The sequence below is a fragment of the Hylobates moloch genome, unplaced genomic scaffold (genome assembly GCF_009828535.3).
Source record: "Hylobates moloch isolate HMO894 unplaced genomic scaffold, HMol_V3 SCAFFOLD_13, whole genome shotgun sequence".
Classification (NCBI taxonomy): Eukaryota; Metazoa; Chordata; class Mammalia; order Primates; family Hylobatidae; genus Hylobates; species Hylobates moloch.
In genome coordinates, this window is record NW_026652288.1 from 26,546,433 (window position 1) to 26,572,603 (window position 26,171).

Genomic DNA, 26,171 nt, shown 5'->3' on the forward strand with positions numbered 1-26,171 from the left:
ATAGGATTTATTTTTTTTGAGACAAGGTCTCACTCTGTCACCCAGGCTAGAGTGCAGTGGCACAATCGGGGCATCCTCAATTTCCCAGGCTCAAGCAATCCTCTCACCTCACCCTCCCAAGTAGCTGGGACCACAGGTGCAGGTGGATGCCACCACACTCAGCTATTTTTTTTTTTTTTCGTAGAGATAGGGTCTCCCTATGTTGCCCAGGCTGGTCTTGAACCTCTGGGCTCAAGCAATCCCCCTGCCTTGGCCTCCTAAAGTACTGGGATTACAGACATCCACCACCACACCTGGCCTAATTTTGTACTTTAAAATATATTAATCTAATACTCCAATTTTAATCAATTATAAACCACCCCATAGACAATTTTGCTTGCCTAGCTAATGTAATTTTGGCTGATTCCATTCAAGCCTTTGTCCATATGTTTACGTAAATTTTTTACAGAGTTGTTACCACGGCATGGAAACTATTTCATATTCTGTTCTTTCATCAAAACTTTTCCATGTCTCTACCTAATTTACAAATAGAAGCTTTTAAATGACAGTCTTCAGTTCTGTTGGAATGTACTAGATTCCATTTTTAAAATTCATTTTGTTTTTATACGTTATTAGATTCTATTTATGCATTTACTTATTGATGAACATTAAGGTTATGTTCAAGTTTTTAATTATTTTAGATAGTACAACCACAAAAATCCTTATTCATATCTTTGTGAACATCACATATATCATTTTCATACCTAGCTGATAATAAGTTTTTGAGAATAGAGATTGTGTTTTTTTTTTTTAAAAAATGTTTTTGGCATAGGAGGTACAATTCTATCTATAGTACCTGATGGTTTTCACATTAAGAGAAATGTATAAATACATGTTAATTCCTTTATTTCAGAACCAACTTCACAAAGTTTCCTGATCAGCAGATACTTTCTAATCAGCCTTAATTGGCAAGTTGGTCATTGAAGAATTTTTGTGAAAGTAGGAATAAAATTGTGTGAGATACTCAGTCATTAACAGGAATAATTTGGAGGATGAAAGATTTCAAGTGAAGCTGATTTTTATCAATTAATTCTATAAAATTGTGCTGCCTCAGTGGCAGATAGCACCTGAAGTTGGCCGTTATGACAGAAATTAAATGGTCTTGGTGTTGCGGAGAGATGATTTGGTTATGAGGCACACCCATTGCTAAGTTTGAGTATCTGGGAACAGAGTGCAAATAGCCAGAAATGGAAATGAATGTTAGTGCTGCCTGGCAAGGGAGAGAGAGGTTTACTGTTCGATAACTGTGCACTTAACTTGCCTTGGGCTGTTGTTTGAGATGGGCTTGAACCTCCTCTCAGACCTGCACCTATTTCCTGAGTGCCTGCAACGGGCAGTGCGATTTCCAGGAAGGAGCTAATGCATGGGAGAGAAATGGGGTTGGAATCCTGACTGCTACTTTCTAGGCATGAGAGATCTTGGGCAAAGTCATTTTATCTCCCCAAGCCTCAGTTTCCTTGTGAACTAAAGGGATGCTAATATCGTCCTCACAGGCTTCTAGAGAACTAAAGTGATAACATGCACTGAGTCTGGTGGGCGTGTGGTAAGCGCTAAGTGGAGCTAATGGTATTGTCCAGTTGCTAAATTAGGTGCTTTGTGACATATAAATATATATAAAAACAATCAAAGGGACATGATTGTCAAATGGACACAGGCTGGACAATATGACAATTGGAGAATGTAAACTTCTCCCTCACATAAGGAGAAGTTTAGCACAACGCCTCTCCCTTCCTCTGTCTGTCAAATGAGAAGATGCAGACTGGATGCTGTCCTGACTGCTTTGATGTCCTGTGACAGACACCCTGTGTTGCTGCTGAGCTGTCACAATTCTTCATTGGTGAAAACTGGCAGATTTGCAGCTTGACACTATCTATCAAAATTAAAATTGCACATTCCTTTTAACCCAGCAGTACCACTGCTAGCAATTTTTCCTAAAGATATGCAAGCACATGTGCTTGATGAAAACTAGGAAGGGCTGTTATTGCAGCACTATTTGTACTAGCAAAAAATTAGACACGACCTATCATTGGAAAATGAATGGAATGCACTATGACACGTCCTTACAAAGGAATACCATACAGCCATTTCAAAGAATAAGGCAGGTATTTCTGTTCTGATGTAGAACAATCTCTAATATATATCATTGAATGGGAGGAAAACAGTGCAGAACAATATTTAATGCATGCCACCCTTTCTGTAATACATTATGTAATGTGAAATATATACATATATGCTTAAATATGCATAGACCGTCCATGGAAGGAAACAGCAAAACCTATGATGTTGCTTGTCTCTGGAGGGGTCAGGGAGGAGCTGGGAAAACTCACAATTTACATGGCTTTAAATGTTTATCATGTGTATGTTTTACCTGTCTAAACAATAATAATAATTTGGCACCCTTGGCTAGCTCTGGCTCACCTTGTCAGAGACTCAAGAAGACTTGAGGAGGGTGAAGTTCTTGGGCCCATGTGGATGGCTTATGTTCCCAAACGGACCCCCAGATGCAGGCCTCCGAAATAAGACACAAGCATACAGAGTTGGGCTTTCAGGCTTACTGAACAGACAGACTGTGTTTTTTCGACTGCCCATTCAAACAAGAAAGGCTCTGGGATCAGGAAGTAGGTATGACCCATTATTGCTGACTATCAAATAGCTTTTCCAATATTTCCCCTTTGAGTCTTTTTTATTCAGAGGAAAACTTGGTTGGAACTGTAGGACACAGAAGATGAGAAGCACTAACTGGGCATTGTGAACCTTCCCACAGTAATGTGTGTGTCTGCTCATCCCTTCATCCCTTCCTCCAGGCAGCAAGTGCTTGATGAATACCTGCACTGGGCCAGGTGTCATCACAGGACATTGGGGCTAAAAGAACTTTAGAGAACATTTAGTCATTTCACAGAGGAGGAACCCACAGGGCACTTTAGCTTCCAGTGAGTGGTATCGGTGCAGAGAGAATGTCTGGTGATTTTTGCCCTCTTTGGTCTCAGATGATGGATTAGGAAGCCTCTAAATGCTCCTATAGAGTTGGCTTCCTCATGTAGAGCATTCATTTCATTTTGCCTTGTGTTTCAGTTACTTGTGGACATGTTTTCTCTCTAAGGACATGAAGACAGATTCATGCCATCCCCCAGCCATGATCTCTAACTCCTGGTGTTCACACTCATGTAATCCTCTACCTTCGAATGTGGCAGGACCTGTGACCTGCTTCTAACTAATAGGATACAACAGGGGTGATGGGAATGTCCTTTCCCTTATTATGTTATATAATACCTTATCTTGCTAGCAAACTCCTTTTGGAGACTCTTTTTGCTTGATGAAGTAAGTGGCTATTTTGGGAAAGCCCACTTGGCAAGAAATTGGTGGCTTCTAGGAGCTGAGGGTGGCTTCTAGGAGCTGAGGGTGGCCTCTAGCTGAGAGCCTGCCACCATGTGGAAATGAATTCTGCCAACAATGTGAGTGAGTGTGGAAACAAGTTCTTCCCCAGACAGGTCTCCAGATGAAAATACAGCTCATCCAGCATCTTGATTGCAGCCTTGTGAGGCTCTAAGCAGAGGACCCAGGGCTCCTGACCCACAGTGTGAGGAAATAAGCTTGTGTTGTTTTAAGCCACTAAATTTGTGATAATTTGTTACACAGCAGAGAAAACTAATACAGGGCTCTCTTGTGGCACTTGGCACAAGGCCCCTCAGCAAGCTGGTTATCAATGAACATGTTGAGCTGAATTTATTTCTCTTTCTTTTCGTGAATGTACCTCACAATAATTGCCTGAGGTGCTCTCACTTGGGTGGTCATATAATTTATATTTCAAAGCAGAGCACTTTGGAGAGTGATTATTATTTGCTATTAATAATCTACTTATGTCTATAGGGATAAACTGGGTCTATGCCAGGCATACTGGGAGGTATGGCCCCCCAAGCTATGATAATCTCATCGTTTATTGTCCACGTTTTCCTGGCTCATTTTGCCCCAGGAAGCCATTGCATGTTTCTTGATTATTTTTCTTCTGGGTCTGCACTCTTCCTTCCCCCTCCCCATCCCTACCTGCTCCCTGGCTTCTGCCTGGATGTTGGCAGAGAGCCGCTGTGTGCCTGACTGTGACAAGGCTGGTGGAAGTCACCAGGATGCCAGGCACATCCAGCCTCTGTGTGGAGGTCCAGCAGAGTGGGGCAGCTGTATTGACCAAGTTGGTGGGAAGGGAGGCTGGGATGGAGCTGTGCAGAGGAATTTACTAGAAGCAGTTGCAGGAGTGATCAACACCTCATTACATGGCCATTTTCAATGTGTACAGCCTATTCCAGAAGCTGTTTCTGCCTGCCCCTGGTGTTTTTGTTGGGTTTTGTTCAGGTGGAGGGGAGGGGACTTGTTGAGGTGCCCTCCCCTTGGAATCCCCTTTTTGGAATAGACCCTGTAGCATCTGACACACGCACTCTGAGGACCTCTCTCCAACACAGCGGGAGGAGAGGCTCCCCTTCCCCCACCACCCACCTCCATAATTATCTTCCTCAGAATCCATATGGGGAGCCTAGCCCCTTCCCACATGTCACCAGAATGTCCCTTCACTTTTTCACCGAGCCAACCACTTGCATTGCCCCGGCCTACGCCTTCCTCCAATGTTCAGCTGTGTGGAACCATACTAGTCCTGGCACTCTTGGCCACAGCTCTGACATGGGCCCCAGGCTGTTGGCATCCTCCCCCTTTATGCTGGCTCAGTTTCACCTGCTGACCAGGAGTGCAGGACAGTCTTGACCTGCCCCCCAGGCCTGTACCTATTTTTTTGACTTGTGGACCAGGCTGGAGTTTCCATTCCTTTCCTATCACTGCTTCTCAAATCTTACCCAGAATGGTAAAGGAAAAGGAGCTCATACCCCTGGGAGCTTGTGGGCTGGGCCTGCAGCACCCTGGTGCAAGTTGGAAATATCTTTGAAGCCTGTTTGAACAGCTTTATTGAGATACAACTTTCATACCATAGAGTTCACCCGTACTAAGTGTGCAATGCAATGGTTTCTAGTGTGTTCAGAGTTGTGTAATCATCACCATAGTCTAAATTTAGAACATTTTTGCCACCCCAAAAGAAACTCCATATGCATTAGCAGTCACTCTCCGTTTCTTCCACTACCATCTCTTCCCCAGCCCTCTAGCCCCTGGCAACCACTAATCTATGTATTGTCTCTAGGGATTTGCTGATTCTAAACATTTCATATACATAGAATCATACAATATGTGGCCTTTTGTGACTGTTGAAGCCACATTTTTTAATCTTAAGAAAATTAATGCACTGTCTGCACTCTAGTTCACAGTATTTCCTTTTCGTTTTAATAGATACAAGGAATTTCAGAAATTACACATAGTTAGACCGGGTGCGGTGGCTCACACTTGTAATCACAACACTTTAAGAGGCCAAGGTGGGTGGATCATTAGAGCCCAGAAGTTTGAGACCAGCCTGGACAACATGACAAAACCCTGTCTCTTTCAAAAAAATACAAAAATCAGCCAAGTGCAGTGGTGCGCGCCTGTAGTCCCAGCTACTTGGGAAGCTAAGGTGGGAGGATCACTTGAGGCCTGGAGGCAGAAGTTTCAGTGGGCCCAGATCGCTCCACTGCACTCCAGCCTGGCCAATGAATCCAGACCCTGTCTCATAAAAGAAAAGAAATTACACACAGTTTAAATGTTTAGCCCCACAAGAGTGCTCCAGGAAGAAGTGCCTTACTCATGTGACACCCCTTGGGCCCCAGTCTGAAAGGGGCTATGCCTCAACAATGCTGACAGCATCCAGATGGCTTTCCACCCAGAGCAGGTGCAGATCCCAAAGTAGGATTATTTGAGTAGATGATGGGAAAGGTGAGGAAGATGATTAACATTCTCTAAGCATCTGCCACTAGCCAGGCACCATCTAAGTACCACAGAAAGGAAAAGGTGGATGGAGGTGCTGGTGTTGAAGAAGTCTCAGTCACTTTCTAGGTGTAGATTGTGCAACTGTCAGTAAAGTGACAGAGAATGACTAATGTGAACTATCCTGGCCATTAGGATGCAGCAAAGGTCTTCACTGATGAGTGTTGGGCTGGATATGGGAAGAGAACGCTAGGCAGAGGGATGAGTGTGAAGCTGCAGGAAGGGCCAAGCACTTGGAGAGGGACCTACTTGGCTGGGCTGTGAGAGCGGGGAGGCTTGGGCAGCAGGGGAGAGGGGGACAGACGCCCAAGGTGGCCGGGGTCAACTGAGCACATCCATACTCCCCTGTTTCCACCTCTTCCTGACTCTTCGCCTTTGGGGTCTGTGTGCTGAGGGGAGTCCAAGGCTGCTGGTCTAAAGAAGGGGGCCCAAGAGGGTCAGAAATGAGGAGACCTTGTCTTCATCTACATCCGTTCACAGACCCCCTCGTTGCCCTGAGCCTCCAGACCACCCTCAGCAATTTTTCTTTCCTAATTAAAATCAGTGACAATACAATGATGAGTTTTGAAAATATATTTAGTTTAGTGTCTGTGTTTATTTAAATAAGAAAACTGTGCATAAATGCAATGTGTTTTTTTCCTCCTTCTGATTTTGTATTAAAATAACATCTCTTGTTCTTCCTTTCTTTGGAAACCTTTGTTCACATCCTTCATGCTCCAAATAGCCAACACATAAATAGCACAGAAAGCATGGTCTTTCCTCCTAACTGTAGAGTCCTCTGTTCTTTGTTAAGATGTGGAGATAGGTTTTTGTGTTCTTTTTTTTTTTTTTTTTTTGAGACGAAGTCTTGCTCTGTCGCCCAGGCTGGAGTGCAGTGGCGTGATCTCAGCTCACTGCAACCTCCGCCTCTCAGGTTCAAGCAATTCTCCCGCCTCAGCCTCCCCAGTAGCTGGGATTACAGGCACACACCACCACACCCAGCTAATTTTTTGTGTAGAGACGGGGTTTCACCATATTGGCCAGGACGGTCTCGATCTCCTGACCTTGTGATCCTTCTGCCTTGGCTTCCCAAAGTGCTAGTTTTACAAGCATGAGCCACCGCGCCCGGCCTGTGTTCATTTTTAAATGCATAGTGAGCTTGAAGTCATCAGAGCACACTTTATTGTATAAAAATTTTATCATAATAGGTGTGGCCCATTAGAAAGACCTTATGGGTAAAGAGAGAGTCAAAAGGCTGGAAAACATAGCTCATGGCTTTTTTGTGTGTGCTTTAAACTCCTCAGTTGTAAGCAATGAATTGGACATTTACAGAGACCTGTGCCAAGTATCAACACAGATGTCAACACAGAGATATCTGTAACACACAGCCCTTGCCCCCGCCAGCAATTACAGACTAAAATGCTAACAGATAGAGACCTGCAATTCTTGAAGGCAAGGATTCTGTAACACTCATTTTGAACCCCACCATCAGGGACAGTGAGGGGCACCTGGTGGGTGTTTGTCTGCATGGTGAGTGAAGGGACATATGAGTTGGCCAGATGAAGGATAAATGCCCTGTGAACAGCATAGCCCCTAAATGAGAATTCAGAGTAAAGGCAGGAAAGAGAATGTCTAGGAGTTAAGCCTGAGTTTAGAGCTTGCCCTTCCACACTTACTAATAATCTGTGTGATATCAAGCAAATTACCTAATGCTTCTGAACCCCACTGGCCTCATTCACTGCAGTGTTGCTGTGAGGATAAGAAATGAAATATATAAAACATCTAGTCCTGTGCATGACACATAATAGGGGCTCAGTAAATTTGGCTGGGTGAGTATAGTTTTCCCCTGATTTTATTAACAATACAGATTCACTGTGGAAAATGTAAATTATATCGTAAGGAAGAAAACAAGACACCTGAAATCCCACAACCCTGAAATAGCCACCATTAGCAGTTTGGTGACCATCTTTCATGCATCTCATTATGCAGACACACACACACACACACACACACACAATGTTCATTGTAATTGTTATTTTTTCTTTGTTAAAAAATGAGGCTTAGAAGAATTGTAATGTTCCCAATACAAAGAAAAGATAAAGTTTGAGGTGATGGGTATCCCAATTACCCTGATTTGATCATTACACATTATATACATACATCATAATATCACATGAACCCCCCAAATATGTACAACTATGATATATCCATAAAAGTAATAATAAAATAAATTTTAAAATTCTTCTTCTTTTTTTTTTTTTTTTTTGAGACAGAGTCTCACTCTGTTGCCCAGGCTGGAGTGCAGTGGCATGATCTCGGCTCACTGCAACCTCCGTCTCCTGGGTTCAAGTGATTCTCCTGCCTCAGCCTCCTCAGTAGCTGAGATTACAGGTGTGTGCCACCATGCCCCACTAATTTATTTGTATTTTTAGTAGAAACGGGGTTTCACCATGTTGGCCAGGCTGGTCTCGAACCCCTGACCTCAAATGATTCGCCTGCCTCAGCCTCCCAAAATGCTGGGATTACAGGTGTGAGCCACCATGCCCGGACTGAAAATTAATGAGATTCTTTTTCTCATCATCTCCTACTAAACACCACCTGCTCACCCTTAGGTAACCAACATAAACTGGGGTGTTCCCACGCACAAGTTTACCCCATACACATCAATGTATATAAATACATGTACATAGGTAAATATCTTTTGTCCTTGTTCATTTTACCTAAATGGGATCCGATTTAACGTTATGTCTGTGTGTGGGTGTTAAGGGTACATGTATTGGATTTACATTTTGGTAAAATACATCATCTCTGCAATTTGCCTTATCACTAATCTTGACAGAGACTGTAGGCCAACTGATATAGATCTTTTTAAAATTGCATAATATCCCATGGCATGGATAATGCTACAGTTTAGTCTGCCATTCTCTATTGATGGACATTCGGTTTGTTTCCAATTGTTTGTTTTTGCCCTGCCAACAGTGCTGCAGTGGACAGCTTGGTGCCTGTCTCCTTATGTTCTGTTGTTTTTATTTCTATGGAGAGAGTCCTAGGGGTGAGGTGCTGGGTCAGAGGTCCTTTTACAATGTTAATAGAGCCTTTTCAGACTTTTTCAGAAGGTTGCAATAATTCACGTTTCCGCCAGCCATGTATGGATTCTCCTCACCACCACTCCCAGTTTGCACCCCTCCTCCCACAAGACCTGCCAATGACAGGTATCACGCTTGAATTTTTGCCATCTGATGGATGTAAAGTGATACCTCATTGTTACTTCCTGTATTTGCATTTCCTTGACTACTGCAGAGGCTGAACATCATCTCATATGTTGTTGGTTATTTAGATGTGTTCTTCTGTGTATCACTTACTGATGTCCTATGCCCATCTTTCTCTTTGTTGTTTGTCATTTTCCAATCAGTATGTTAAGAACTCCTTGCGGTCATGTGCACTGCACATGTTTTCTCAGACTCTTTATCATTTATCTATTGATTTATTTCTATAGTATCTTTCATTTCTTGATAAAAATTTTAAAATTTTTATCAAGTCGGAATTGTGTCTTTGTGTGTGTGGCCTCTGAGTTTGCAGACTGAGTTAAAAGCGATCCCCTCCTCCTTGATGGTACGCGTAGTCTCCTGGGTTGTCTTCTAGTCTTTTTGTTGTTTTATGTTTTACATTTAAATAAATTCCAGATGGATTACAGATTTTGATATATGCTGTAAGGTAGGGAGCCAATTTAATTTTCTTCCAGATGAATAACCAGTTGTGCCCACATCATTCATTGCATAAGTCATTTTCCCCACTGAATTGAAATATCACTTCTGTTGGATTTAATTGAAATCTGCTACCAAGCACTCTATTCTGCTCTCCTTATCTGTTGATACCATACAGTTTTAACTACAGTGATTTCATAGAGCATATTGTAATATCTGCTAAGGAAGCCCTTCATCTTCTCCACACTATTCCTTTTTATAATTTTCTCAACTTCTCTCAATTCCATTATTATCTATTTCAAAATAAACACATTGGGAATTCACTTCTATATACTAATTTGGAGAAAATTGACATTTTACAATATTATGTCTTCCCGTCTAAGCACATATTTGTTTCATTTTGCTTGGATCCTATTTTTTATACTTTGAGAAGTTCTTTAGGATTCTATACCTTTCTTTGTTTTTTGAGACAGGGTCTTGCTGTCTTGCCCAGGCCGAAGTGTAGTAGCGCAGTCACAGCTCACTGCAGCCTCAACCTCCTGGGCTCAAGCAATCCTCCCACCTCAGCCTCCTGAGTAGCTGGGACTATGGGTGCACGCCACCATGCCTGGCTAATTTTTGTATTTTTTGAAGAGACAGAGTTTCACCATGTTGCCCAGGTGGATTTCGAGCTCCTGGGCTCAAATAATCCACCCACCTTGGCCTCTCAAAGTGATGGGATTACGGGTGTGAATCACTATGCATGGCCAGCCTTTCTTAGTTTTCTGTCTTTCTTTTTTGTTTGTAAAGCTGTATTGAGATGTAATTTACATACTATAACATTACCCGCTTTAAGTGTATAATTTGCTGATGATTAGATTTTTACAGTTGTGAAACCATCATATAGTCTAATTTTAGAAAATGTCCATCACCCCACACAGACACTTTGAGGCCATTTGCAGACACTTCCCATTCCCACCCCCAGCCCCAGGCAGCCGCTGCTCAAAATAGATCAAAATAGAGAAAATACTCTCTATATAGATATGCCCTTTCTGCGTCATTCTTAGTGTTTTATTCTTTACAATGTTTTTCACTGTTGTGAATAGAACATTTTTTTCCTCCTATTTCTTGCTAGCTGTTTGCTATAAAAAATACTGATTTTATTATATTTATCTTATAATCCATTATCTTACCACTTTTCTTAGGTTTTCTTATTATACAACTATAACATAATGTATCGGCCGGACGCGGTGGCTCACGCCTGTAATCCCAGCACTTTGGGAGGCCGAGGTGGGCGGATCACGAAGTCAGGAGATTGAGACCATCCTGGCTAACATGGTGAAACCCCATCTCTACTAAAAATACAAAAATTCAGCCGGGCGTGGTCGCGGGCGCCTGTAGTCTCAGCTACTTGGGAGGCTGAGGCAGGAGAATGGCGTGAACCTGGGAGGCGGAGCTTGCAGTGAGCCGAGATCGCACCACTGCACTCCAGTCTGGGCCACAGGGCCAGACTCCGTCTCAAAAACAAACAAACAAAAAACCATAATGTATCTCTTTTTTCCATGTTTATTCTGAGGATTAATTTTCTATCTCATTGCGTTTTCTGGCAACTTGTAAACATTGTTTAATAATAGTGGTCAGGGGAGTCATCCATGTTCTATTCCTAATTGTGATGACTGACTTTAGTGCTTTACTCATTAGAATGATATTTGCTGTTGGTTTTTGGTAACGTGTCTTTATTACACTTGAGTCATTTTGTGCTGTTCCATGGTTCTTAGAATTTTTATTGGGAATGGCATTTCATCAGATGTCTTCTACTTTTATTTATTTTGATTGGTTTTTCTCAGTTGATTTGTGGATGTAAAGAATGATGCTGCTAACTTCCATGATGAATTGTCCTTGGCTTATGGAATAAACCCAGACAGGTCAAACTGTATTATCCTTTTGGTACACTGCAAATTGTTTACAACTGTAGTTCGTATCTTTTGTATCTATGTTCTTGAGGTTTGTCCAAGGGCTTACTATTTTAGTACTGTCATTATTAGGCTTTGATATCAGGGTTATATTGGTTTTATAAAATGAGTTGGCTGTGCGCATGGCTGTAATTCCCAGCACTTTGGGAGGCTGAAGGATTGCTTGGAGCCCAGGAGGTTGAGGCTGCAGTGAGCTCTGATCGTGCCACTGCACTCCAGCCTGGGCGACACAGTAAGAAAGACTCTGTCTCAAAAAAAAAAAAAAAAAAAAAATTAAAATGAGTTCAGGAGCTTGTCATCAAACTGTCATTTTTTGACAACTCTTGATGGACTGCTAGAGGCAGGGAAAGTCAAAACAACAAGGTTGAGAGGTAGTTATCCTTCCATTCTGTTTGTCTTTTAAGCCTGCTGTGTAGTAGTTAATAGTTAATACATTTCCTTAATTATTGGCTAGAGCTGCTCTGCACATTGCCTTAACCACTAGCCACATAATGTCTATTTAAATTAAAATGAAATAAAATTTAAAATTCAGTTCCTCAGTCATACAAACCACCTTTCAAGTGCCCAGTAGCCACATGTAGCTAGTAGCTGCCACACTAAACAGCAAATCAGGGGTCAGCAGACCATGTTCAGTGGAGTTCTTGTACAGCCTGGTGAGCTAAGAATGGTTGTTACCATTTTAAGAGATTACTTAAAAAAGAATATGTGACAGAGCCTGTGACTGTGGCCCCTAGAGCTTAACCTATTCACTCTCTGGCCCTTTACAGAAAAAATCTGGTGGTCCCTGATTGAGAACATTGTCTCCTAACTTGAGTTGCTTACCTACCCCTTCCCATCATTTTTATAATGGAACACCATCTGTATGACTGTTTACCTAATATTTTTCTTTAAATAGATTTACTTAAATTTTTGAAAGAAACTTTATCTCAACATTATAAATAGAAATATTTACTTACTTTTTTTACTTAAATTTTTAAAAGAAACATTACATTATTATTATTATTATTTGAGATGGAGTCTTGCTCTGTCGCCCAGGTTGGAGTGCAGTGGTGCCATCTTGGCTCACTGCAGCCTCTGCCTCTCAGGTTCAAGCAATTCTCTGCCTCAGCCTCCCGAGTAGCTGGGATTACAGTTGCGCACCACCACACCCAGCTAATTTTTGTATTTTTAATAGAGACGGGTTTCACCATGTTGGCCGGGCTGGTCTTGAACTCCTGGCTTCAAATGATCCACCCGCCTCGGCCTTCCAAAGTGCTGGGATTACATATGTGAGCCACCGCACCCAGCCAGAAACATTACTTAATGTTTTGAAAGAAACATTATTTCTTAAATTTTTACTTGAAGTTTTGAAATTTACTTAAATTTATTTTACTTAAATGTTTGAAAGAAACATTATATCAACATCATAAATAGAAACATTTGCCATAAATAGATAACTAGAAAAATAAATACAATGAAAGCCAACGGTATTATTAAATTCCAATTACAAACTAGACCTTGGTCTTTCCTTTGCTAAAAAGAGAGATTAGTAAGTATGAAGTATTAGAAGATACACACCCACCAGCTGAGATATTTTCCTTGATGTAATCAGACATGTAGAAAGAGAAGTGGAAAGGGAACTGCCTCCTCACTCATCATTCAGTGTCATTTAAGTCCGGGCATGTGTACCTCCTGAAATCACTTGTACACGTGTTCTAAACTTTGGAGCACTGGGCTGAGGAGAGAGGAGAGCAGGGAGCATGAGTCTGGCTCAGATGATGGCTGGTGTTGCGGGGGCCTAACTAGGGCAGCAGTAGTTAGACACCTTCCTTACCACTGCCAGCTAAAGGATGCACAAGACATCATTTGAATTCTCTTTGTTGTGAAGGTTAGAGCACCAGATGTAAATTTATAATTGGACTCTGTCATTCCACAGAACACTCCACAGAAGTATCATCACTAAGTAAAAAACTTAATGGGCCAGGCGCTGTGGCTCACACCTCTAATCCCAGCACTTTGGGAGGCCGAGGTGGGCGGATCACAAGGGCAGGAGTTCAAGAACAGCCTGCCCAACATGGTGAAACCCCGTCTCTACTAAAAATACAAAATTCAGCTGGGTGTGATGGCGCGTACCTGTAATCCCAGCTACTCGGGAGGCTGAGGCACGAGAATTGCTTGAACCCAGGAGGCGGAGGTTGCAGTGAGCCGAGATCATGCCACTGTACTCCAGCCTGGCAGAGCATGACTCTGTATCAAAATAATAATAATAATAATATTTTCCCAGCTTTTATTGATGTTTACTCTATATTAAAAATGGCGTGAGCCAAGATCATGCCACCGCACTCCAGCCTGGGCAACAGAGTGAGACTCTGTCTCAAAAAAGAAAAAAAAATGGCCATTGGAAAAATATTTCCACACCTTCTGCAAAACTGCAGTCAAATATGTATTTATTTTCCTTAAATAGTGATTCCATAAATTCCTTCTAGAATTTTTATTTACATGTAGAACAGACTTACTTTCTCTAAAATATTTAGACTGAAACCTCTTTGTAATGTTTCCTGGTGGGTGAATCAGAGCCTTCCTTTAATCCAACAAGGGTTTCCCTTTCCTAAACCATTTCCCCTTTTGTTTGAACTGCTAGGAAGCTTAGTGCTAAATGCAATTCCTACTAAATTATATGTTTTTTTACTTCTTTTCAACAATCCACTTTTAAATGCATTTTTGTTGTTTTTAAATCAACATTGTTGAGGTATAATTTATATACAATAAACAACAATTTTTTGGTGTATATTTCAGAGTTTTGACATTTTTATATGCCTATGTAATCACTACCACAATCAAGATATGGAATATTTCTATTATCCCAAAAAGTGCCTCTTTCTAGTCAATCCCCCTTCCTCTCCACCACCACCTCCCCTCGTGCTCCCCCTCACCCCCCTGGCAATCAGTGATCTACTGTCCCTATAGATCAGTGCCTCTCAGGGGACATATAGCAATGTCTGGAGACATTTTTGGTTGTCACAGCTGGGCAGGTACTACTGGTATCTAGTGGGGAGAGGCCAGGAATGCTGTTAAACATCTACAGTGCACTGGATAGCTCCCAGGACAAAATATTAACTGGCCAAAAACTTCAATAGTGCCAAGATTGAGGAACCCTGCTATAGATACAGGTGGGGTATGCAAATGATGGTCTGCAGGCCAAATCCAGGCTTGTCACCTGTTTTTGTATGGTCCATAAGCTACACATGGTTTTCACATGTTTAAATGGTTGAACAAATCAAAAGAAAAATAATATCTCATGACAAATATTCTGTTACATCTATAAACGGATTAGACGATGTCCACCCACACTGGTGAGGGGTGGATCTTTACTCGGTCTACTGACTCAAATGCTAATCTCTTCCAGAAACACCCTCACAGACACACTCAGAAAAAATGTGTCTTAACAGCTATCTGGGCATCCCTTAGCCCAGACAAATTGACACATAAAATTAACCATTATACCATTCTACTGGGCACAGAGTGGTATTTCATTGTGGTTTTAATTTGCATTTCCCTGATAACCAATTATGTTGAGCATTTTTTATGTGCTTATTTACTACTTGTATCTTTTTTGTAGATACAAATAGTGTCTCTTCAAGTGTCTCTTCAAATCTTTTGCTCATTTTTTAAATTGCATTGTATTATTGAGTTGTAAGAATTATCTTTATATTCTGGATATAAGTCCTTTATCAGATCTATGTGTTGCAAATGTTTTATCCCCGTCTATGGCTTGCTTTTTCATTTTCTTAACAGGATCCTATGAAGAACACAAGTTTTAAATTTTGATAAAAGTTTCATTTAACAATTTTATCTTTTAGGGTTCATGCTTTTTATGTCCTAACCCAAGATCTTAAAGACTTTCTCCTATATTTTTTCCTAGGAGTTCATAGGTTAGCATCTATGATTAGGTCTATGATCCATTTTAAGTCCACTTTTTTCCGCATATGGATATCCATTTGTTCTAGCATCATTTGTTGAAAGACTACTCTTTCCTGCATTGAATTACCTTGGTACCTTTGTCAAAAATCAAGTGATCATATATATGTAGGTCTATTTCTAGAATCTCTATTCTGTATCATCCACATATTTGTCTATCTTACACTAATACCACACTGTCTTGATAATTGTAGCTTTACAGTATGTCTTGAAGTAAGGTTTTAAAAAAGCAGGAGGTGTCTGACTTCATGTGGCATTTTCCAGGTGTCCCAGGAGGCCCAGGCTTTGCAGGGAGACCTGCGTTCTGGGAGGTGGTGAGAGGTGTGGCTGCTGATCTCTGGGCTTGATTCCACCTTTGTTCTTTTCCAAAATTGGTTTGCCTATTCTAGGTCCTACATATTTTATATAAATTTAATATGAGTTTATCAATATCTACAAAAAGACCTATTAGGATTTTGATTGAGGGTGTGTTGAATCTATAGATCAGATTGGAAAGAATGGACATCTTAACAATATCTATTCTTGCAATCTAGAAACATGATATATTACATTTACTTAGTTCTCTAATTTCTTTCAACAATGTTGTAGAGTTTTCATGGTACAAGTTTCGCACATATTTTGTTAAATTCATCCTGTTTTCTAATCCCATTATAAATGAGATAAATATGTTTTAATATTATAAGCTGCTTTATTCCTCCAGTTCTCAGAAAAGCAATGGATCACTTGATTAACTGCAACAGAATAAGGCAGATTGGGAAGGAACTAGGACTGGAGTGCGTCGAGGGTGGTGAAGGGACAGCTCATCACAGACACTGGAGAACCTGCATTCCAGTGGGCAAAATATCCGTGACGGCAGAGATAGCAGCCAGTCTTGGGTAACCCAAGAGGGCATGTGGGGTGAAAACAGGCAGGAGAGCACAGTGCCGGGAGTGCAGGCACAGGTAGTGTGGGGAGGCAAGCAGCTGGTGTCAGGAGAGTGTGCCAACAGGTGGGGGACCACAGGTGGACAGGCCTTGACTGCCTGAGGAAGGTGATGGGCAACCACAAAGAAGGGTGTGGCAGCCTACTGGGAAGGAGATATGAGGCCCTTTGCACACAGGCTTGGGCTCAGGGAGTCAGTATCTGACGTGGAGTCCTGGGCCTGCCCTCAGCAACAAAGGAGTTGGAGCTTAGAGTCAGGGCTTGTCCACTGTCAGGCATCCCAACCTGGAGGCTCAGCATGTTGGACTCTAAATCTGCCTTCTGGGTTTGGTTCTTGGCCTGGGCTGGTGGTGGCTGGGGGTGGGAAAGAGGCTACCAGGGACTAGGAACCAAGGAGATCTGGCCAGCCTTTCAGGGAATAGATTGGGGATAAATTGTATGTCCTTATAAAAATAATTTGGGTGTCTGTCATCAGTTCCAATTCCACCTCTTCTAGCAGGAGCAGGTAAACATGAAAAAGAGGAAATGCTGGCATTCCAGATGAATTAGACGGGCAGGCAACTCAAATTCTATTACTCCCATTTACTTGCTTTCAAGAGATGTAGACGAATTCATCTCTTTTATCGGTAGGTACGCAGCAGGTGCTCCACAGCCAAGCATCGATCTCAGAGGAAAGGCCCATTTCCTCTTTTTCTTTAGGTGAATGAATTTATCTGCACTTTTTCAGACTCAACCATCAGGAAAAGCCTTTTGAACCCCAAATAATCATTTGCTTCATGTTTCCATTCATTCATCAAAGGAAGGTAGCAGCCAAGTAGGCCGGGTTACAGAGGGTATTCTGCTCCCATTTTGTAGCCATTTGAGAAGATGCTGCATTGTCCAGGGCCCTGGTGAACAGAATGGAGGAAGGGGACCATTGACTACCCCTCCTGGAGGTGGCCCCATCACTTGCACTCTTCAGTGAAGATGATGCCCTCACTGGGTGGGTCCCAGTGCACGGTGGAGTGGGGGTGCCTCTCACTGAGATGGGGGCCACTGGAAGAGGAACCAGGTGGAGATAGAGCATGATAAGCTTGGTTTTAGATGGGATGGGTTTGAAGGGCAAGCAAGATATCAAAGTAGAGAGATCCAATTGGCTGTTAGATGTCCAGATTAATGGTTTTGGGGTTTGTTTTTGTTTTTGTTTTTTGAGACGGAGTTTTGCTCGTTGCCTAGGCTGGAGTGCAATGGCATGATCTTGGCTCACTGCAACCTCTGCCTCCCAGGTTCAAGAGATTCTCCTGCCTCCGCCTCCCGAGTAGCTGGGAGTACAGGTGCCTGCCACCACGCCTGGCTAACTTTTGTATTTTTAGTGGAGACAGGGTTTCACCCTGTTGGCCAGGCTGGTCTCGAACTCCTGACCTCAGGTGATCCGCCCACCTCGGCCTCCCAAAGCAATGATATTACAGGCATGAGCCACCGCGCCCGGCCAAGATGTCCAGATTAATGGTTGTTAAAGAAATATACAAGAGATGTTAGCTTGCTAGTGGCTTTGCCTGACCTGTCACAAACGTCCTCAGAGTGTAGTCCAGTGTAACTACCCCATTCACCAGTACTGTTACTGATTCCACAGCCACTTTTTTTTTTTTTTTTTTTTTGAGACGATGTCTCGCTGTTGTCCCTAAGGCTGGAGTGTAATGGCGTGATCTCGGCTCACTGCAACCTCCGCCTCCCAGGTTGAAGCTATTCTCTTGCCTCAGCCTCCCAAGTAGCTGGGATTATAGGCGCCTGCCACCACGCCCGGCTAATTTTTGCATTTTTAGTAGAAACAGGGTTTCACCATGTTGGCCAGGCTGGTCTTGAACCCGACCTCAGGTGATCCGCCCACCTCGGCCTCCCAAAGTGCTGGGATTACAGGCATAAGCCACCGCGCCCAGCCCACAGCCACTTTATTATAACAATATTTTTAAAATTATATAGTCCCAAGAGATTGAGTCCCACTGTAATTCTCCTTCTGTGGGAAAACTGCAGTTAATAGTTTCATAGATATATGAAATCTCACTTATATAAATACACATATAGATAAACATACCTTGGGTTCTGGTTTTGTCCTGTAAACTACTTTCTTCACTTATAACCTCCCATGTCAATACTTAGAGATCTACAGAATCCTTTTCAATGGCTGCACAGCCCTCTATTGTGTGAATATACCATTATTTATTTAAACAGTCCTCCTATTGTCAGACTTCGTGCTGAGTCTCAAAGTATTTGTTATTATAAACAACAGTGTTACCAAATACCCTCATAATACATCTTTGTACAACTGTTCAATTATTTCCTTAGGAGGAATTCTTAGACATGAAATGCACATTTTAAGTTTTCATGCAGATGTTCAGATTTCCTTCTGGTGAGAACATACTAATTTGAACTGTTAACAGCATATAAGAATGCATGCTTTTTACATTTGCTTTGGACATTGTTCTGTGTGCTATTATGAATGGTGAAAAATGTAATCTCATTGTTTTCATTTGCATTTATTTAATTATTAATAAAGGTGACCATCTTTTCATTTGCCTGTTAGCTATTTATGTCCCTCCTCCCCTTGTGGGTTACCTATTCTTATCCTTTGCTTATTTTTTTATTGCAGTATTTTTTTGTCTTTTAGGATTTAGAAGTGCTATTACATATGAATATTAATCCTTGGTTATATGATACACACCTGTCATAGCAGTTTTTATTTGTCTTTATTAAAAGTAATTTGTGGTATCTTTTGATGTATCATAATTTTTCACTATTATATAGTCTAAATTACTCTGATTTTTTATGGTTTCCGGCTTTGGATTATGATTAAAAAAAAAGCCTAACTCAATCAAAGTGTATAAACATATCCTTCTATGTTTTTTTCTAGCACTTTATACTTTTCTCTCCTTTTCTAATATAGAATGCAAATCTACTGATGCTACTTCTTTGCTTGCCATGCCAGCCAGCCCTGCCACTGCACTCAGCATCTTATCCATACTCTTGGCATGCCATGTCCCACCAGGCCTTGAAGGATTCAGCCCCTGTCCACTTTCCACCCTCATGCATCCAATACACCAGCCATCCTGAGTGCACCAAGCTAGCTTGCACCCCACAGCTTCTGTCTGGAACATCCTTGCCTGACTTCTTCCCCGACCCCTGCTGAACTCCTAAGCAACCATCCAGACTCGCCTCCAAGGCACTTGTGAGAAGCAGTCCTCCAGCCCAGTCAGTGTGAAGTGCTTCCCCACCCTTTCTGGTACCGGCAGCCCTTCCAGCTCCTTGTCTCCTATTGAAATGTTGGTTGATGCATATCCTTCCACTACCAACTTGTGAGCTCCATGAGAGTTGGTTGAGTATCTGGCGCCCAGTACAGTAACCCTGCCTCCATGATCTGATTTGCATCTTAGCAAGCTCAATCTGCTAATAGTGTGGAGGCCGGGGACTAACCAGAAGTATCCATGTAATGGTGAGGTCATAGTCCAGTAAATGATAAGGGCCTGAGTTCAGCAATGGGTTTGGAGAAAGAGGACACAGGAGAAATTGATTTAGTTGGTAGAACCAACAGTGTTTTGTTTGAGATGTTTCCTGGACATTCAATACATGAGAAAATAAAAACGTTAGCCCAGTGCATGGTGGCTCATGACTGTAATCCCAGCACTTTGGGAGCCCGAGGTGGGCAGATCACTTGAGGCCAGGAGTTTGAGACCAGCCTGGCCAACATAGCAAAACCTTATCTCTATTTAAAAAAAAAAAAAAAAAAGCCCATTAGCATAGTCCAGACCTTTTGATTCTTTGGAATTACGCCTGCTTCTCTTCTCTTGTGACTTGGCCTAGTTATCACCTCCATGTCATTATCTATCAAGTGAAGTTAGCATGTGGACCTCCAAGGCCAACTGTGCAGTGATTTCCATGTGTGACAAGCTCTCCCAGCCCCGGACACATGCAGTCAGTGAGTGCTGGTTCTCTGCTCTCCTCCACTTCATTACCTTGGGTGGTGGGGTCAGTTGCCATCTTCCAACTGATCTAAAAGATTCCTAGAGAGAGATGATGAAATCAGCTCTTATTGTGTTTCCACAAACCACAGATGTGCCCTGGACAGCTAGTCCCTGCCTGGAAACCTGTCCACACCTGCTTTCTGCTCTGGTCGCCTATGCTGCCACTCGTTTGTTGTTGTTGTTGTTGTTGTTATTGTTGTTGTTGTTGTTGTTGTTGTTGAGACAGGGTCTCACTGTGTTGCCCGCGCTGGAGTGCAGTGGCATGATCACGGCTCACCGCAGCCTCGACCTCCCAGGCTCAAGCGATCCTCCTGCCTCAACCTCCCGAGCAGCTGGGTCTACAGGCACGCACCACCACACCCAGCTAACTTTTGATTTTATGTAGAGACAGAGTCTCATTACGCTGCCCAGGCTGGTCTCAAACTTCTGGTCTCAAGTGATCCTCCTGCCTCAGCCTCCCCAAGTGCTAGGATTACAGGCAGAGCCACCACTGCGCCAGGCCCATGCTGCCACTGCTAGTGTCATTCCCAGTCTGTTTTCCTTTCCCTCCAGGGAACCTCCCAGCATTCAGCCCTTTCTCAGCTCTGCTCCTTCCTTTTCTGTTCCGTGGGCACCACCCAGTTAACCCACTGTACCCCCATGCCTGGCTTACCACAGTCACTGCCCTCCCTGCCTCCAGTCAACCCAGGCCAGGGTAAGGAAGCAGAAAGGCCAGTCCCCAACTCACAGTTGCATCCTATGACCACACTTGGATCCTGCTCCCGCTGTGCCAGGGGACCCTGGGAGCCATGTGTCTCATTCAGGGCCTCGACCTCTTGCTCTACACCCCTGATTTATGCTGTCTCTCCGAGCTGCATCCTCATCCCAGCCTCCCCTCTCAGCCCCAAGGTAGCCAGTCTGTCTGCCATTCTCAGCCCACACTTGCCTACCTCCGCCTCCCCTCTTTTCTCCATGCCAGAGAACACCTGCTTTGCTCCTCTCCCCCAGCCCTTGACCAAACACCCACAACCAGCACAGAACTCTCTTTCGAGAAGACTTCCTCCCATCACTCGCAGCTCAGAGTCCGTTCCTGTGGCTGACACTGTAAATGCAAACTGCTTTCTCACCGCCATCTCCATGGTTCTTACAACTTCCCCAACCCAAGCCTTCTTTCAGCCAACATTGAATGAGTCCCCTCTACGTGCCAAACCCTCAGAGGCATAGGCTTGGCTTTCAAAGCGCTTCAGTCTATTGGGCATGAATTCCCACCCACAGTTTTCTCAGACATAACATGGGGATAATAATGTTTCACTTCCTCACAGGGCTGCTGTAAGATTGCTAGGAAATCGTGTGTGAGCTCTTGAGATGATGTGGTGCTGATGGTGTTGACACCCACTTGACAACTGGGAAAACGGGCCTGGGAGGACGTGCCCATAGTCGCATGGCACAGCCAAGGTCACTGCCCTCACCTGTGCCCACCCTGCGGCCCACCCCATTTCCTCCTCACCCCATTTCCTCCTCACCTCCCCTCTGTGTCCATCACATCCTCACTCACTCCCATTCATTTCCCTCTAAAACAGGGCCCTGAAATTGAGACGCAATCAGCCTAGTGGTATCACTGCCCTGGAAGAAGGGAAGTTGGTCATTTTCACCCCCAGACGTTTCTGTAAGCCTCCTGAGAGTGCCCACTGGCCTGTCACCCCTGTGGCATAGTGCTTCCTGCCTGCGCCCGGGTGTCTCAGGATCAAGGTCACAGTGGTTCACTCACCTTGCTGCTCATCTCCTAAAAGCTGGGTTCCATTAGTCACGAATTTCCATGGACACTGATGAGATTTGCTTCTCAGGCTTAGGAATTCTGGACTGGTGTAAAAATATCTGTCTCAGTGATGGAGGTGTCAGGTCCTTAAGAAAGACAGACGGCAGGAGCAGGCACAGGAGGAAGGCTGCTTTTGATTGGGCAGAAGCATTATTGGCTTAAAGTCAGAGGCAGGTAAAAGCAACTTCATTTGGGAGAGAGAGCCTGGGAACACATTTTAAGCACAAGTATCTGGTGCCTCTTTGACGGTGTCTTACGACTCAGAAATAAAGGGAATGCCTTGTACCCTTTTGAAATCTTGTTTAATTTCAAGAGTTGAAATAAAGGAAGCCGGGTGCGGTGGCTCACACCTGTAATCCCAGCACTTTGGGAGGCCGAGGTGGGTGAATCACAAGGTCAGGAGATCGAGACCATCCTGGCTAACACGGTGAAACCCCGTCTCTACTAAAAATACAAAAAATTAGCCGGGCGTGGTGGTGGGCGCCTGTAGTCCCAGCTACTCTGGAGGCTGAGGCAGGAGAATGGTGTGAACCCGGGAGGCGGAGCTTGCAGTGAGCCAAGATCACGCCACTGCACTCCAGCCTGGGTGACAGAGCGAGACTCCATCTCAAAAAAACAAAAAAGAAGAAGGAAAGGAAATTGGTTTGTCCTAGACAAGGGCAGGACTTCCTGAAAATAAGAGGGAAAGTTTTCCACCTTATTTCAATTTTTTTTCAAACAATATAAAAGTACTTGCATGATTTTAAAGTGCAATATTTACTTATTTATTTATTCACTGAGACAAGGTCTCACTCTGTCACCCAGGCTGGAGTGCAATGGCATGATCACAGCTCACTGCAGTCCCGACCTCCTTGGCTCAAACAGTCCTCCTGCCTTAGCCTTCTGACTAGCTGGGACTACAGGCGCACACCACCATGCCCAGCTAATTGTGTGTGTGTGTGTGTGTGTGCGCGCGCGCGCGTGTGTGTGTGTATAGACAGGGTGCCCAGGCTGTTCTCAAACTCCTGGGCAATTGCTCAAGCAATAGTCCTGCCTCAGCCTCCCAAAGTGCTGAGATTACAGGCATAAGCACCACGCCCGGCACAATATTTATTTTTAACTATAAGAACAATGTCGGCAGAGAGCGGTGGCTCACCCCTATAATCTCAGCACTTTGGGAGGCCAAGGCGGGTGGATCACTTGAGGTCAGGAGTTCAAGACTAGCCTGGGCAACATGGTGAAACCCCACCTCTACTAAAAATACAAAAATTATTTTGTAAATTAGCCAGGCATGGTGGGGCGCACCTATAATTCCAGCTACTGAGGAGGCTGAAGTGGGAGAATCACTTGAACCCAGGAGGCAGAGGTTGCAGTGAGCCAATCGTGCCACTGCACTCCAGCCTGGGTGACAGAGCGAGACTACCTAAAAAAAAAAAAAAAAAAGCAATGTAATGTACAGAAAGTCTGGAAAATTAGGGGGGCGGAAATCCCTTGTTATCCCACAACAGAAACTATTGTTTATTCTCTTCTGATCTGCTTTGAGTCCATATTTTGGTCGTAAGGGTATTTGACATGTATTTGTGTGTTTTTTTAAAGTTTTAAATGTTTGATGAGATATATACAGAAACATGCAGAAAATATATGTGCAGTTTAAAGAATAATTAATAGCAAATGCCTTCATAATTCCCACCATGTAAGAAGCTCCCCCTACCATGGGCCCCTCCCTCCATGCCAGATAGATAACCACTGCCAGAGCAATAACCACTATCTTGAGTTTTCTGATTATCATTTCCTTGGTTTTTTTTTTTTTTTTTTTTGCTATGGTTTTAGCACTAGATGCCTACATACTATAATTCCCATTTGCCTGTTTTTGATGGTTATGTGAATGGAATCATACCATATTTGCTCTTTTTGTTTGTTTGTTTTTGAGGCAGAGTCTCACTCTGTCACTCAGGCTGGAGCGCAGTGGTGCGATCTTGGCTCACTGCAACCTCCGATCCCCGGGTTCAAGCAATTCTCCCACCTCAGCCTTCCAAATAGCTGGGATTACAGGCACGCGCCACCATGCCCGGCTAATTTTTGTATTTTTAGTAGAGACAGCGTTTCACCATGTTGGCCAGGCTAGTCTTGAACCCCTGACCTCAAGTGATCCACCCACTTCAGCCTCCCAAAGTGCTGAGATTACAGACATGAGCCACCGCACCCAGCCTCATATTTACTCAGTTATGTCTGCTCCTTTCCCTCAACTATTTTTTGCGAGATGCTGTATATGGCTGTAGTCAGTTCATACTAATTTTCAGCTTAAAAAAGAAGAAAGTAGTTTTATATTCTCATTCAATTTCTACCCTGAATCTAGGTTTCATCAGGTAGCCTGGGTTTGTGGTCCTTTCATGGTTAAGAAAATGCATTCTTTCCTCCTGCTTTCCCCAGCCCACACCTGAGGTCTCCAGCTGAGAAGAGCCCCCTGCCCCGTTTCCTGGCAGTGGGTGCGAGCCCTCTTCCAGCATTTGGCCCTCGTTCTAGGAAGCAGCCACTCCAGGAGCTGCTGGAGACCCTTGAGCTGCAGCTGCCATCCTTCCAGGGGAGATGATGGAATTATTTCTGGGGCCTGGATACAGCTGGCAAGAGCACGGGAAACACAGCAGGGCTGAGTTATCTGCCAGGAGTTGGTGCCGGTCGGGCGAGGTGCTGGTGGTGGTGTGGTGCCTTCTCTGGTCACAGACGCTTGGCCTTCCCCAGCTAAAGCCCCAGTCAGGAGTCAGGGGTCCTTGTCTCCCATGTGTACACCTGTCTGTCCTTCTTCCAGGACCTGCAGGAGCTGGGCTTATGGAAGTGGTATTTACTCACACTTACTTTTGTGGGTCCTCAGCCTGCCCAGGCCTCAAGTAATGAAGCCTCCTGGCCTCAGGGAGTCAGCCAACACTTACAAGGAGCCAGGCTTCAGCCCGAACGCCCAAGACTGGTGCTGTGCACACTTGGGCTGGGAGGTGCACTTGAACACACATCAACACACAGCTAAGCTTGTCCTATCTCTCTCACACACACACACTCAGCTCTGGCTTCTGACAACTGCCCCATTCCTCTTCTGTGCCTTTGAACTAATCTCACTGAACAAGTGGTCGGCAGCTCCCATTTCTTACCACCCTCTCACAGCTAATCCTTTGCAATGTAGCTTTTGCCCTCTACACACTGATGGTCCTTGTTCATTAAGTCCAGCCACGTGGGGCCGGGCCAACTCAGATGAACTCATGGGATTAAAACCTCTTACTTGATCTTAGCCTGTTAAGGAATCATCCCTGTGTATTTATATACACCTTTCCAGAAGCTATTTGTTTCATTCAACTCCTGCTTGCTTGGGGCCCAAGAGATAGGTGGCTCGTGATCTGTACTTGTGGCAGTTTCTTTTAAAAACTGTCTCAGGAGGCCGGGCATGGTGGCTCATGCCTGTAATCCCAGCACTTTGGGAGGCTGAGGCAGGCGGATCACCTGAAGTCAGGAGTTAGAGACCAGCCTGACCCACATGGTGAAACCCCATCTCTACTAAAAATACAAAATTAGCTGGGCATGGTGGCAGGTGCCTGTAATCCCAGCTACTCGGGAGGCTGAGGCAGGGGAATCACTTGAACCTGGGAGGTGGAGGTTGCAGTGAGCTGAGATCGTGCCATTGCACTCCAGCCTGGGTGACAGAGCAAGACTCTGTCTCAAAAAAAAAAAAAAAAAAAACCCGTCTCAGGAGCAAGCCCTCGTTCACCATATTCACACCCATGACACTGGCCAATGCGGATGGTATTTCCCTCCCCGTACCCACTCCCGCACTCTGAAGAGGCTGTTCTGGTGCTGGGCTCTTACCTATAGTCTTGCCCACCCCCTGCTTGTTCCGATTCTACCTTCTCTCCAGTGCAGTGACAAAGGTGGTAGCAGTTTTCCAGACGTGGATGCTTCATGATCTGGTGCAGATGGT

At 43.9% G+C, this 26,171-nt stretch overlaps 1 protein-coding gene across 2 annotated transcripts in view; it reads left to right on the plus strand.

Moving 5' to 3' along the window:
- DPYSL5 (dihydropyrimidinase like 5) overlaps positions 1 to 26,171 on the plus strand; it is a 138,670-nt gene that overhangs the window by 46,043 nt on the left and 66,456 nt on the right. The window lies entirely within an intron of this gene.